This window comes from Vidua chalybeata, chromosome 1 (assembly GCF_026979565.1).
Source record: "Vidua chalybeata isolate OUT-0048 chromosome 1, bVidCha1 merged haplotype, whole genome shotgun sequence".
Lineage (NCBI taxonomy): Eukaryota > Metazoa > Chordata > Aves > Passeriformes > Viduidae > Vidua > Vidua chalybeata.
The window spans coordinates 38,798,091-38,814,107 of record NC_071530.1 but is presented as its reverse complement, the minus strand read 5'-3'; the positions used below and the strand labels follow the sequence as shown (position 1 = coordinate 38,814,107).

Below are 16,017 nucleotides of genomic sequence, written 5' to 3'. Positions count from 1 at the left end.
AGTTATTAAAAGAATGGAGTACTTCATCAGCTCAGAAGCTGAAGAGGAAAGCAGCTTTGGAGAGCGGTTCCTTGACAGAAAAGTACATTTCTTTGGGAGGCCAACACTCTACAGTCACAACATGCAGTACAGAAACAAGATGACAAGAGATACTTCCTTAAAGAAGAGCACAAAGACATGCAACACCAGTGACAACTTTAACTGGTACTGGTCTCAAACCCCAAATCAATGAAGCCAGGAGTCAAGGAAATGATTCATCAAATGCTCTATGAGTGGCAGGTGCAGAAAACATTTAGTTTTGATGGCTTATTCTGAACATCCACATAGGTGACATTAATTACCCACATGGTTATGTTGGGAAAGATCAAGGCAATTTAGACCTGAAGGCTTTGCTGCTAGTATTTTGAATTGCTAGAGATGACTGTCCCAGCCCAGAAGCAAATCTCATCTCTCTGCTCAGCCTTAGAGGTATATTCCTGGGAAGTCCTAGTCCTAGCAGAACCACCACAATAAAACAAAGCACCACATCCTCTCCCTGCCTGAGGTCATTTGCGTAGTCTTCCTCTGCATGGGCAGGATATCTTTAGTGCTACTAAGGATGTTACTGAGTTGTCAGATTCACCCAACCTGGATGCCTAGCCACAACTGCAAATATTGTCATTAGACTTGCTTTCACCACCAAATTAAGGTAGAAAATGCTCTACCTCTTTAATTTCTACTTTGTTCAGTATCTGGACAACCAGTAAATACAGATCCTTTTGTGCCCCACTATGGCACAAATGTGCTGCCTGGAAATGCACTGATGGGTCGGTGCAGTATGAGACCTTCACACACTGTGTAAAGAAGCAAACAGACTTCAAGAGTCACCGAGATAAAAAAAAAGATGAGAATAAAATTCTATTTAATTTGGAAAACATGCACTACAGCAGAAGGTTCTGCCTCAGCTCAGCACACTTCACTTTATCAGCCACACAAAGAAGGATCCTGCAAGAATTCACTTAGCTGCAAAGAAAAAAAATCTGCTATCTGGAGTAATCTAAACTCATTGTTAGGATAAGCATGTGGATTCAAAAAATGAATAATGTTTATTCGGGAGGCTGTCTGAGAAACCTGAAAGAAGATTTTGTAGAGGTTGTGCATGAATTGTGAAATAACATAGTTTCCCAATCCCCCAAGAGCTGGGAGGCACAACTATGCTCAGGAGGTAGGTTCCATCTGTTAGCAGTCCAGTTTTTTGCACCACAAGGCTGGAAGTTCTACTTCCTCTGAGCTAGAGGAGTTTGCATCCCTGCTGCACCCATTTATCAAGTGAGGATGGTGATCCAAGTGGAAGAGGGGGGAAAAAGAGGGTTCAAGCACTGGTTGTGAACTTTGTTTCTGAAGACCAGTCTGTTGGACTAGAGGTGCATCTATCATCTTAACATCATGGAGGTGTGGACGCTGTGCTAACACAAAATAACTTAACACACATAATTTATCACCTTTTGTTATATACGTCAAGTCTAGTAGTCTGTCTGCTGAAAGGTTCTGCAATTCCTCTGAGTTATTAGAGTCTTCTGTCCTACTTTACCCAGAAGACGACGTTTCTGCTGTCTACGTCAGGCTCCTGAACCTTCACTTATTAGATATCACAAGTTTCAATATATTCCCAGTAAGACTCCCTGAGGGTCAGCAGAATATGCCAGAGGGCTGGTGGAGATTATGAACATCTATTTTAAAACCTCTGTTCTCTGTAGCTCCCTGTCACAGGAACAATAGGGTAGCAAAATTAGGAACAAGCACAGCCATTAACTAGGAGGGGACAAAGCCATAGCATGGATCACAGAACAAAAATAGCATTTTTATTGTCAATATTTTGCTTAACAGGGAGCCAATAAAGCAATTGCAAAATGCTAATAATACGCTGAGATAACACTGCACATGTAAGCACCCTCAGAGCCATCCTCTGAATCATCTGAAAATGCTGCAAAAACCTTATCAGTCAGGTCATAAGGACAGAGGTGCAATAATCAATCACGGTAGCCACAAAACCAGCACATCTTTTCCACATTCTAACATTCAGAAGATCTATATCCCAGAATTGTCTGCTAGAGGCACTGGACAGATGGATTACATTGTCAGAAAGACCAACATGAACTATGACCTTACATTTCACATCCAAAAGCAACTAAGAGGAACCTAAACACTGCAAAATTCAAGGAGACTTGTGTCATGGCTGCTAGTCTGCAAGGCAGGACTTCTGATACAACACAAAGGTATTCTTGCAGAGCAAGCGTGTGAGTTAACTGCACAGCAAACATTCCCAACAAACCCTTTTCTGAAAGGACCTTTCCACTGGTAAACGTAAGACAACTTTCCCACTTATGTGGGCAGAGACACCAGCCTGAATTAGCTCATGTTCACGGTGCAGACAGAAGTTGCATGCAGACTCGTAGGGATGGAGACAGGTAATACACCACCATGCAGCACTCAGACCTGCCCAAACCTGCCATCATATTTAAGCATTTCAACCATAAGCCAGATCAAACACTTATCAGGGCAGCATTTAGCTTCTGAATCCATTGGGATCATTAATCTTTCAGCTTCACTTGCAAAGTAATGTATTAAAATAATGAATTTTGAAAAGATTTAAGAAAGTAACAGTGAGCATTTTCATAATTAGGTCATGAGACATGGGTCAAGAGCAAAGCTTTCAAAAACTTTTGGAATCCCCAAGGAGATGGTAAACTTGGCTAACAGTGCAAAGATGATTCCTCCTGTGGAAAGACAATGTGGTTCAGGTAGGGCTTCTTCCAACAAGCCTCCAATCAATTCTGAACCCCCACAAGCAGAACAACAGCAAGAATACTCAGCCTTGGCAACAAGATGCTCATTTCTGCAACCTCCGACCCACACACACCAATAAATGTAAGCCAGTAAGAGAAGCAATGCTCTCAAAGCTCCCAGCAGCACCTTTACCCCCATGACAGCAGTCAAGCCCAGTGTGCTGCTGAGTATAAGCCAGCAGACCCATCTCCTGGTACCAACACCATCACCTCTGCTGCATCCTTCATCTGTGATTACCAGGCTCTGCTGTCTGAGTCACTTTGCAAGGTACTCTGCATTTATTTTCTAAAAAAAACCAAACACCCAGAGCCAGACAGCTGGGCAGGTGTGCATTCCATACCACTTGTTATGCATCTGGTAAATGCCCTTCCCCACTGTAGCAGAATGATCTTACCAAGGCTTTTCCTGCATGATTTTCAGGACAGCAGCACTTCACAAGTCAGGATCCAGCAGACCAATGCACTACAAAGAACACAGAAGAGTGAGAAACCTGAAAGCCCAGCTGGGCACCCCAGGCTGATAAGACAATCTGATTTAACCATGCAAATACCAGCAACCCAATAGAGCATATCTTGGAACTGGAAACGTTAAGCCAAACATGTCACAACAGAGCGAGCTTTTCTAACAGCACCTGAAGTTCCAGATGCACATTAGGTGAGCAAATGAATTAATCCACAAGAAAAAAAAAAACAAGGAAAAAAAAAAACCAAGAAAAAAATCCCAAGACAAAACAATGGTCTCAGTTACTGAGATAAAGACATTCAAAATCCACTCCTGTCTTTTGTGATTATAATCAGGCCAAAAAAAATCTCTAAGTGGAGTAGTCCACTCAGAGACGGCTGAAAGATACATGTTGATTCAAGCACATCTCTCAGTATTATCCCAACTGCATCCTCTTTCCAGCTAATGGTGTCTATGCCAACTGAGGGTCAAACGCCCATTATATGGGGTCTCACAGAGCACCATATGCTAAAGCAAATCTAAAGTAAGCAGAAAAAACCAATTTGTTTCCTCAAAATGATGCATAAGCAAGAGAATGCAATAAAAATGTCAGCTAATGGAAATAACCTCTCAAAATAAGTGACATCTCTAAAGGCTGTCACTTCTTTATGTAAGCCATGGTTCTTGAAGATATTCCACCCATACATCTTTCCAATTCCCAGTGTGGAGTGCATCACTGTGAGATGAAGAGAATAGTGTTGTTCCACGCTGCATATCCAAGTTTATGAAGGAGAGGGGAAGGAGCCAGAAGTGAGAAGAAAAATGACCATGTTGGGTACAGTCACTGCTGATTAATTTGATGACAGATGTGAAGATCCCCCTTTCTCGAATGCCAAGCCCGTGTGCACTGTCAGAGTTCCACAGCAAAAACAGACTGAAAAAAATCCCCTCAGCCTATATAAACAATAAAGTGAAAAGTGACTAAAATGTGTGGAATACTTAGATATTCAAGGACATATTACAATCAACATACCTGACTAATGTCACATGAAAGAATACTCCAAAAAAAAAAAAAAATGATGCAGAGTTCTAATATAGCAAGAGATGGAAGGGATACGGAAGATCATCAAGAAAAAGCACCCTGTGGAATATTATTTTGTATAAACAGCTGCATTTACAACATGGACCATATTCGCACAACCACTCTGCCCCTGTTTTTGCCAGACAAAAACATGTGGTGATTTTTTAATAATATACATCAGAAATCAGGAGATATTTTCCACAGTAATAATGGCAGTTCAGGTGTTAAAGAAAACCATAAGATCCCCTCCCTTCTAACACACTTTGTAATCACAGTAATACACCTAGACTACAGTTTTACCATGTGTGAGCTATGACAACTTTTTCCTGCATGTATTTGAACAGCAATGATGGGCCTTAATAATAATAAAAAGGAATCAGGTGTATTGTCTTTATTGTGAGAGTATAAGGGGTTTGAAACAGAAAGAAATATCTATTCTTTTGTACAAAGAGGAATGTAAAAATGTAGCCTCTGCATGTCAGATCTAAGCATCAAAGAATAAATGCTTAAAAGTAGAATAATAGGAACATTTGAGAAATGCTGTAGTGAGAACATAAATTCCACCCTAGCATTTGATTTAGTGATAATCCTCCAAAACCAGTTCTGCATCTGATAAATACAGGTTTAAGATCCAGTTGTTGACACGTGGTAAGGAAATGAAACACATTCTCCCTATATGAAGTTCGCATTTTTCTGGGTGAAACAAAGCACAGTTGTACCTCATGTGTCTAAGGCACCTTTAAAAGCAGTCAGGAGAACTGGAAAGCATCTACATGAAGCAAGCAGTTTTATCTGACGTGCTAAAAGGATCTGAGTTAAATAGCCTGACTGTCACATCCACTGTTAAGCCTTTGAAAAATAAGGAAATCCAATTTAAGATTTGCGCAACAAACCCAAGGCACACAGTTCCCTGGCATTACAACTCCATTCACATACCTCACTGCAGAGGTAGGTTGATTGCTCACTGATTCTCTTCAGCTCAAGCAAAATAAAAAGACATTTAACAAAAATGAGTGAAAGTAGAAAGTTTGGTTCACTAGAATGTCACCAACTCTGATTAATAACAACCACAATAATACACACTCCTTTAAGAAATTCTCCACTTTTAAAGAAGAAACAGAAACATTAACAGGTCTGGCCAGTGACAATGAAGGTACCCAGCTCATATTCTTCTGAATAGAATCCATCATTTAGCCATGTACCAGCCAACCAAGACTTTGTCCTCAATTTTTAAAAGCACATAATTCTAAATAATTATGTTGCTTAATGGTCCTGAGTACTACTGAACAGAAAAATGCATCAAATGGGAAGCTAAATTTTATAATTTAAAACATTCATACACATAAAAGGGGAGAGGGAGAAAAAAAAAGACAGTTTTTCAAAACAACTACAAAATTACATAGCAACAGTGTAAAAGCTTCTGAACCATTTCCTTTCCCTTGCCTCCAATGGAGGGTTCATTCCAGAGAGACAACCCTCAGCAGACAAAGCCTGCTTTTAAACATAGAAACACAGGAATTCTTATACTAGGTCAGATTAATAGTACATTTAGTTCAGTAACCTCTTATTTGACAGCAGCCAGAATCAGATATTTTAGGGAAGGGATGAAGAAATCTCTAGGAGAGCAATTACAGGAAAAACTTTCCCATAAAATTTCTTTCCAACTCACATCATCTACTGGATGGCTTATGCCCTGTAACAGGAGATTTTCTTCTCGTCTTTTTGTTTGTTTTTGCTAGCCTGAATAATACAAATAGCACTAAATAATACCCCAAGCACTGTGGATATCTTCTCTATCTATGGCCCATATGTTTTTAATCCTCAAAATTGTTGGCCCTAGCAGAATTGAGAGTCACAGAGTTTCAACAACACCAGCTTGCTGGTTAAAATAATATTCTGCTCTGCTTTTAAATAACTCTCACGTTTTCCCTGGATGATCCTGTGTAGTTATAGTACCTAGTACACCACAGTAAAAGAAAAGTTAAGTGGATCTAACTCACCTTCTTCAAGAGTTCTTTCTGGTCTGCTTTCCTCAACACAGTTTACTGCAGTGGCTCTTAAGAAAGCAGCCTGGGGAAGGCAGAAATGCCTCCAAAAAACCTTCCCCCCACACCAAATGTTTCAGGTTTCCTTCAAGACAAATATTAGTTCCTTTGTCAAATTTACTTGTTCATCTTAATTGCTAGTATACACTTCTTCAAATGTCACCCTTCCTAGTTAACAACTTCCTTAGATTTCAGGGCAAACACTTTTCAGGGCAGGAAAAAAAATCAATTCTTGAATAAGTCAAGAGAAGCAAGTTGTTTTTCTAATTAAGGCATTGACTTTCTACTAAGATTGTACTAGAATTATCTGTATAGTCACTTCCATGTTAAAACCCTACATAAATATTAGTAAAGAAACAATTACATCAATTAATAATAGCAGCTGACAGATAAACATTACCAAGAGGACTCCATTCTCTCCTGAGGCAAACACAATGCCAGATTCCAAAAGAAAGCAGAAGGGGAATAATATGGAACCAAGCTGTCCAAAACCTGTATTTGCATTTGCAAGTAAACACTTAAACTCTGTAAACACCAGGCCATTACCAGTCTGCTTGCCATGCCCTCAACTGGGCCACAGCAAACAGCTAATGGAGAAGCTCCAGATGAGCAGGGACACTCTGGCTCTCTGGCAGTGTGCCCCATCCATTGACCTCTGGTTGGCTTTAGAGTCACCTGGGATTCATCCATGCTGGCTGAAGCCTGCTGGCTGTCTCCAGGATTTCTGGAGAAGGTTGAACATTTGCAATTTTTCCTAATTTATTCACGTTGTCCATGTCCATATGTCTTCATCTGCAAGTCAGCTCAAGCATGGAAACGACTAGAGCATGAGCAAGTATTAGACTAAATTATTTCAGCAATCACATTACTTTGGGTAGGCTGACTTTTGCCAAACCAAAGCATCTGCAGCTCAGAAATGTAATTTCTAAATTAAAAAACTTTGAAAAGAAGTGCATCAGTTCACACAGACCTGGACACTGACAATCCTCCAAAAGTTATTGCTGTGAATAACACTAGCATAAGCAAATCAGCCCTAAGAAATCAGTTCTGACAGAATATCTGAACAAGGAAAGGCTACATGGGGTTATTTTTCTTAATTTTCATTTTTGAACAAATTTTAAAACATTCATTTCAATAAAAATGAAAATAAACATTCATAAGCAAAAATTCACACACAGTGTGAGTATACTTCAAGGCTGCTCAGCCTCATTTAAAATTACATTCTCCCATTCAGTTCCAACTATCTTTAGTCAAAGGACACAGCAGACACACTAAGAGTCTGATCACTGATTGAGATTTGGGCTGAAAGAGGAATTGAATGCACAGAAACAGCCACTGATGGAGAGCTGGGAAGTCTCTCACTTTTATCCCCCTCATCTCTTACTGCAGGCCTTCCAAACAAATTCAGTGAAATGAAGCCATCGCATGGGCAGATAAAAAACGGAGCCAGCTTTGTATCCATGGTCCAGCTCATACTCTCATGTCATCTGCCCCTCACAACTCCTCATGGGTATAAAAAGCAAATAACATCACCTATCAGACAGAGCAGGGTGGAAAGTGCTCCTGATCTCAACAGAGCTGCTCAAAGTGTCTTAAATACAAAGCAAGGTAGAATAAAATGGATGCATTCAGGATTTTATGACTGTCACTGTAATGTTTTTGTTTATTATTCACAGGGCTTAGGAGATGTTTACCCCACCATCAAGGAGAGTCAGGGGCTCAAAATAAGTCTTGCACTATCATGAAAGTACAAAAAAGAAACTATATATCAACCAGCTTAACTGGTATGTCTCTAAAAGGGACAACGTGGAACATGTAAGAAGTGAGTTCAAAAATATTAGAAACCACTTCTGAGCACTGTCAAGCTGACTGAAATCTTAAGAGTTTGGAAAAAAAAAAGGAAAGTGTTGTGACAAGTAATCTAAACAAATGTTAAAAGTGAAGTTTGACAAAGATGAAATATCTGCCAAACACCCAAAACATAAATGAAACTGCCATTCAGCCAGGGCCAAATAAAACAAGATGTAGCCAGGCAGTTTCTGACAGAACAGTAAGGGCATTGTTAGGTCTCCTTATAGACCTCCTTTCTTTACGCAAAAAAAAAAAAAAAAAAAAAAATCCAGGAGGGTAAAAAAAAAGCACACCACTGTGTGACAAAGTGTGCCTCTACTTCAGTGCACACCTCAGGCTCTCTGTTTATTTGGGAAAGAAAGGGAATGAGGGGGTTTATCCATCCATGGTTTCTGCTGAGCACCAGGGTGCTGCACATGCTGGAGGTTTCCAAGGACCAGAGCAGGAGGAGATGTTGAAAGACAACAGGGAAAATCCAGCAGGAGGAAGGAGAGAGTTTGGGGGAGTGGTAAGCTCATCTGAAACATTTAGCAAGATTTTACGCTTATTTGGTTTCAAAGACTAATTAGCATTTTGAATAAAGGGTCTCTTCACTAAAAATGTAAACACCTCATCCTTCCAGTGACTGCCAAAAATCAAAGGTTACCAAATGAGCATCTATAAGGTCTTAAAACTTCTAATGAACTATTAGAATAAAACTATTTTCCCCATAAATTTCCAAATAAAGAAGCATAATACAGCACAGAGAGCACAATGCCAAAAAAAACCCAGAAAAACCCAGCTCATAAACTCGCCAGGTTTTCTGAACAATATTTTGATCTTTCCAGAAAGGAACAGTAAAAGCAGCATATTCCCCACTACAAGCTTCATTTTAGGATCAAAAGGATAGCAAAGTACATACATTTAATTAGCAGGGAGAATACAAAAGCCCATTAATGGAAAACAAAACACATTCTGGAAATGAAAATACACTATAAATGTTACAGACAGACACTGGTGTGTGTTTTCCTCTGTGCATGGCAACAGTTCAGGAGAAGTAACCTCTGAAAGCAGCGTACTGACTTCCAGCTCACAGCTTTTCAGGATATTCACCCTTCTGTGACTCCTTAACATGATATTTATAGTGACTTTTTTTGCAACTGTTATCGCATGGTTATTAAAATGAACAGGCAGAGTCACAGAAACACCGCAGCAACCAACGCCAGCAACTGAATAAAAGACACTACTTCAGCACACGCTTTTGCCTGTAACTTGGGCAGCTTTGAGATTTTTGTTGGCAGCATCCTCTGTGCAGGTCAGGAGAGCCCAGGAGCAATGGTGGAAGCGTGGGCTGTAAGCCATGGTATGACCCCTACATAAAGCAGCAGAGGTGTTAGTGCAGAGCACACACTTCCACGTCTGCCCAAACCAGTGCAGCCACAGGGTGGTGAGGGCTCACACTGACCCGGGGCTGCTCCTGGGAACAATGGCAATTGTGTCCTGGTCCAGCTGCTGCCCTCAAGCAGCAGGGTCCCTAGGATACATGGAGTCTCCCTCCCCTAAAGTACCCACCCAGTCAGAGGAGCTCTGCTGAGAAGCAGATCTCTCATGGCTATCTCCTGTGTGAGCAGCCCTGTGAACCCATTCCGACTGGCCACACTAACTACAGCCAAGATACAGCACCCAGACTTCCAAAGTTGTCTCTGAATGCACATATACACACAGCCATGCTGTTTTGTTAGAGGGTTTATGTCCTCAGACACAAAGAATTTATCACTTTAGCCTCAGCCTGCACCATAGCTATTCCCTCACAAGTGTCCCATGTGTTTCTATATAGGCTGCTTGTAGTTGCAATACATTTTAATTAATTGTAAGCAATAGAACTGGATTTTCTACAAATTCATTTTTGCAGTTTCCAGCTCAGAACAACCTTTAGTTGGACTTTAGAAGAAGTTCAGATCTCTCCTATTATAAATACAGTCACAATAAATTGAGGAAAACCGAAATGTTTTTTGCTTTTTTGCAGGACGGAAATCCTTTTTACATTTCCTTATGATAAAGATGATTATGGGCAAAAAAAACCCCAGTATTTATTTTTAAATTTGTTAATTTAAGGTTTACTTTAAACCTGCTAGCAAAAAAGCCCAGAAAAACCAACTTTATTTGATTCCATTAATTACAATATTAACCTTTAAAACCATCATATGTCATCTACCACTAGTTTTACTACTTCTAAAACATGAATACATGGGGACTGCCAGTGTCCCAGTCTCATACAGGAGGGGATGGTCAGTGGGGTGAGCATACATTCCTGCTGCTGCCAACCCATTCTGGTCCCAGGCAGCTGGTATGAGCCAAAGTTATAAACAACAAGTGAAGTAATCCCTCAATGGCAGCTTCTAAAAGGTCAAGAAAGGAATCCCAAGAAAAACTGAAATAAAAAATTGTGTATACATTTCCCAGCCTTAAGTTTTCCACACCTCCAGACCAGTTCTCATCATATTCCACCTGCATCTATCAGCATCCAAGATTCAAGGGACAGAAAACCCATCTGCAGAGACCATGCAATTCTTCATGCAGCTCCTTGCTTACCCTTTTAGCCAGAAAATGCCAGCTAATAGAAGTTCACACAGGGCTTGAAGCAAGCCTCCCTAGGCACTGAGGCACCATCCAGAGAGAGAGACCTGGGTGCAATGAGACCACCACAGCTCATGGGGTCAGTCAGATGGAAACTCACAGAGCCAGAAATGGGAGGGTCACAAACCATAACTCCTTCAGAAAGGAACATTTCAGAAGCACCAGAAAACAACCCTAGAGTTGTCTTTTTTCAGGTTTTAGTGAGGAAGGAGATGAGTATACCACATAAGGGGTCCCCAACGCTGCATCTCACCTCAATGAGACTTGAAAAGAAACATTGGTAAACCAACAAACTTCAAGGCTAACTATTCCCATTAGGATTTAAGGGCTTCCTGAGGGAGGAATTCCCACCTAGGTTTAGGCAAACATATGCCTCTCAGTATCTTAAAGCTGGGACTGGATTACATCCATCTCAAAGAAGAAGCAGCTCAAAGGTCCAGATAAAAAGGTGCAAGCATACCTTTCTTGTTGTGCAATTTCAGCTTATTGCTTCTAGTCTACATGGGAAAAATAAATCCAGAGACCATATTGCCTGTTTTGTATTTTAATTAAGTAAGTGCCTGGAAATAAGTTATAGGTTTTTTCCACTGCTTTCTCTTGCTAACTGGCCAAACACAGGCTTTTCCATAACCTTGCCATGGATCAAGTTATTAATAAAATACAAACAAAAACCGTACTGGCACATAAGCTAATTAAAATGTCTCTACTAATTTCACCTTTGCTTCTCTTCTCAGAAATGAATACATCCTCCTTTGACACACCCCCCCGTATTCTGTAATCCCAATGTCTCTCCAGCTATCTGTGGTTATTTTGCTGTTACAGCATATGGTGTTTCAGAAAGGCTTTGACAGTGCCATTTCCTTACCCCACTCCCAAAGATGCACAGACTGAGCTACAGTCATTGTGGGAAATTTGTTCATGTCCAATTTACCCAATGCTCTCTGCAACAATTCTGTGTTATGAATAGCTATTGTTAGCCTGCTGCTGTTCACTCCTTAGAAAAGGGGGTTTGAGGGTTTGGTTTTTTCGTTGGTTAGTTTTTGTGGCTTTTTTTTCTGCCAAAGTAAAATATTTTTTCAACCCTTCAGTGTTGTAAATCCATGTTTAGTTGCTGTATTGGTCTTGCTGATATAGCAGTCCTTACAGTGCCATGCTTTGAATCTTTGGCTGGAATAGAGTTGATAACCTACTGATGTTTTTGTTATTACTGAGCAGGGCTTGCACAGCAGCAAGACCTCCTCTTGTGCCCCCTCTGCCCTGCACCATCCCATTCCAGTGTATAGGCTGGAAGAGGACATGGGACTGGGAGGGGACGCAGCTGGGACAGCCAACCTGCACTGCCCAAAGGGATACTGCAGACCACATCATGTGCTCGGCATGGACACTCAAGGAACAGAGGGGAAAGGGGGAATGCTCATTGTCATGGTGTTTGTCTTCCCAAGCAACTGCCATGTGTGCTGAGGCCATGCTTCCCAGGAAGCAGCTGGATGTCTGCCTGCTGATTTGAAGCAGTGAATGAATTACTCTTTTTGCTTTGCTTCCGTGTACAGCTCTTGCTGTCATGATTAAAATGCCATTATCTTGAGCCACAAATCTTCTCACCTTCCTTCTATTTCCTCTCCATCTCATGAGAGAATGCAGGAGTGAGCAGCCATGTGGGTAACTGGCTGTTAGCCAAGGCTAACCCAGCACAAGGCCACAACTGCCAATAATTTTCTTCTTGACCTCCTTCTTCATCTCTTGTTATCTTCTGTTTAATTAATCTAATTAAACCATATTAATTTAGCAGATCAAAGAAATTCTTGACATAACAGCTGACTCAGCATCACTGCATGCTTGGAATCACAACAGATTTACACAAAGTCACTGGCTGAAGTTGGATGTCCTCCTTAGGCCAACCTCATTCTCTCTAATCCACAAAATAAAAATAATGTTTTCATTTCTAAGAATTATTTCAGGTGATCCTTAGGACATGACAACAGAAAGAATACCAGAACTGCAAGATCCCAATTGATCCAGGTGGTAGTAACTCAATCAAATTGTGCTGGATACGTGTGATGAACTGGGAGGGCACTGGCAGATGCCAGCCAGATGAAGTACACTTGAAAAGCTGGAAAGTTGCTCATATCTTTGTCAAATGAGCACAAAGGCATTAATGAACCAAAATTACTTACTCAGGCACTTCAGAGTTGTACATAACCACATAGGGCACAGGGGAGAGGGCGGCTGGATTGCATCTTCAGATCTGACAGTGATTTGCTAGTGACTTCAGGAAAGTCATTTGAACTCCATCTGACTCAATTTTTCCATTTGTGAAATGGAAATCAACATTCATTTCCATTTTAAGATAAGTGAAATACTCAAGGCTGGCAACATCATTAACTCTAAGTAACTAATAGCTATTAGTACCTGGTGTACACGATTGCCCCCCGAAGCGGCTTTCCTGGGGGTACAGGGGAACATGACTTACAGCTCAGCACAGATAACAACTTTATTTCAATAGCCCTTCTGAAAAGGGCAATGTACAGGCTCCTAAATGAATTCCACACCCCAAATCAATTCTGTGCCTAAGAAGAAAAAAAGTATCCACTGGAAAATAAGACAACATATTCCAAAACGGCTGTTTTATCTATCTGATATGTTTCCTGCATCTTGTGGTGATTTAACGTAATAGGTAATAACTAGTGTACATTATATCTAGTTTTTAATAACCACACTTCCATTATATTTCATTTCCCAAAGGGACTATTTGTGTTTTTTCATATCTTTTAACTGTAAAACTGTAAACTGCTGTAATCAAGTACTGCTTTCTCTTGTATTCTGGACATCCTCAGTTGATTATAATCACTGCCTGCTGAACTTACCTTCAAAATGTTAATCAGAAATTGAAATAAAAATTGATATTATTACATTATGTATTGCCCTGTTTATTCACTCTTCTTAACACAGGAGACTCAGAATACAAAGAAATATAAAACAGAAAAGGAAAAAAACCCAGAAAAGTAAAAAAAAAAAATAAAAACAAAACAAACAAAAAAGTATGAAAAAGACAGTGCAGGGTGGGGGGGAAAGGAAAAAAAAAAAAAAAACCAACTCCAAAAACTGGCTTTACAGAAGATGAGAAATAGAGAAGTCCATTTTAAAAAGTGAAAGCCCATGCTGTTCAACCTGGTGTCTGTAAAAGAGGTGTAGTCTCTGAAAGTATGTTTTGAGGTACTTGTATGACATCCCCTGTAACTCGGGATAAGATACATAAAAAACTCATTTTAAAGTATATTTTAAAATAGCACATCTGTATATGGTACACTACTTTTTTGGGAAATAGTGACTCAATCCTACAACCACTTACCAGCAAGACTATGAGAGAGAGAATGCATTTTAGAAGGTGTCAACAAAAACAAGCATGTAAGTATATAAATCAAGCTGTAAAGTCGGCTGGATTTTCCAAAATGAATCCACATTTAGGGGAACTGATAGGTTCAGAAGGATGCCATGACTGAAAGGGTCACTGGATACTACCTGATAACACCCACAGTGACATTTTCAGAGATTTATATGTTTCCAGCACCAAAACAATGCTGGGCTGGGAAGATCTGAAATCCTTGGTCTAACTTACACCCAGCACAAAGGATGCATGCATGCACACCCACACCCAGAGTGTTTGGGTTTTCTCTGCCCGGACACACACAGCTAATACTACAAACTAACAAAACAAACTCCAGTGTCGTCCATTACTTTATCTTGATCAGTACAACCTAAAGGCTGGCTGTTAACTGCATCCAGAAGAGCAAGACACAACCATGGCCTTCTTGAAAGTAAGGACCTCCTGAGGAAAGAGTTTTAGTGGAACACACAGAACTTAACTCTCGCAAAAACCTCTTTCCTTTAACTGGACACTATCACAAGAAGTAAACTAACATTTCTTAGCTTCCTTCAGAAGAAAAAAGGGATGACCTTTTGCAAGGAAGATTTGGGAAAATTGTACAAATGCAAAGTTGGACAGATAAATCCAGCCGGCTGGAAAATAAAATCAATGAGCTAAAAGCATTATTAATTGAGAGAAGTGAATATGGGCAGAGTCAAAGCTACTGACAGAGCAGAGGAGATAAGGCAGACAAACCATTATCACCAAAAGTAAATAACATTGAATCAACCAGATATGATCAAAGGAGCATGTTCATAAGTACTGGTGATATTACTTCTGAATTTGATTTATTTTATCTTAAGCCACAGTGTATATCACTTAAGCAAGCCAGTTCCTTCCAGGTATCTTGCTAATATCGCTTAACAGAAACAAGACTGGATGCCCAGACAGTAACAGATTAAATGAAAAGGCAAAAAAAACCCCTAACTAGATAGAAAGGCATTATTAACTCAGTGTAGCTAACAAATCTCCTAGATACAGAAAAGGAAGAAGCCACTATCATCATATAGTCTGGCCAATCACAAACACAGGGCATGTATTTCCCCCCTAGAACATGGATTAGTACCATTCCCCACTTATATAAAAGACTTCAAATGGTGGCATGTTCCTCACTTCCCCATTAAACCCTCTTCCCTTGTCCTCTCCCATTTATGCTTACAGTGTGCATACTGAAGGAACAGCTGTAGAACTGATGCCCATGGAGCAGGGATCAGCCCCCAGGAAGTACCTGTCTGTGTATCAGCACTGACTTTCTCCCAGTCTGATGTGTCCAATATACCTGGCTTAAATCCCTGCTTCAAAAAGAAAGGTCTGTATGAAAATTTTATCTCATGGAAACAACAATGTGGTAGGTAGTATTCTTCACTTTAAGGAAGTATCAATCCAGACACCTATTAGAGAGGACCATGGTGCTGATTTCAGGATGAGTTCCCAAAAGCTGCTGAGGATTTATACTCAATACTATTTATCATCTGCAAATGGGTTATTATACCCAACACTCCCAAACTGCGCACTTACATAATGCTCTTGGGTTACCACTGTGTTATAAAGTCAGTTGCAACACTTTTACCAAAGCTGACCAAAACTAACTGAAAGAAGCTCATTCACTGTCATCTTAATAGTTCTGCATAACCTACAAGAGCAGTGGCAGTGTGTTTCTCACCTGGGAGGCGGATGCACTCTACTGTAATATAATAATTCGTCTTTTATTTCTATGATTATAGATGCTAAAA

The 16,017-nt window shown here is 40.2% G+C and overlaps 1 protein-coding gene across 1 annotated transcript in view; it reads right to left on the bottom strand.

Moving 5' to 3' along the window:
• RARB (retinoic acid receptor beta) overlaps positions 1 to 3,255 on the bottom strand; it is a 204,351-nt gene extending 201,096 nt beyond the window's left edge. The window contains exon 1 of the mRNA XM_053935182.1: positions 3,221 to 3,255. The gene's annotated coding sequence lies outside the window, so the exon portion shown is untranslated. The remainder of the gene's footprint in view (positions 1 to 3,220) is intronic.
• Between the last annotated feature and the right edge of the window lie 12,762 nt (positions 3,256 to 16,017).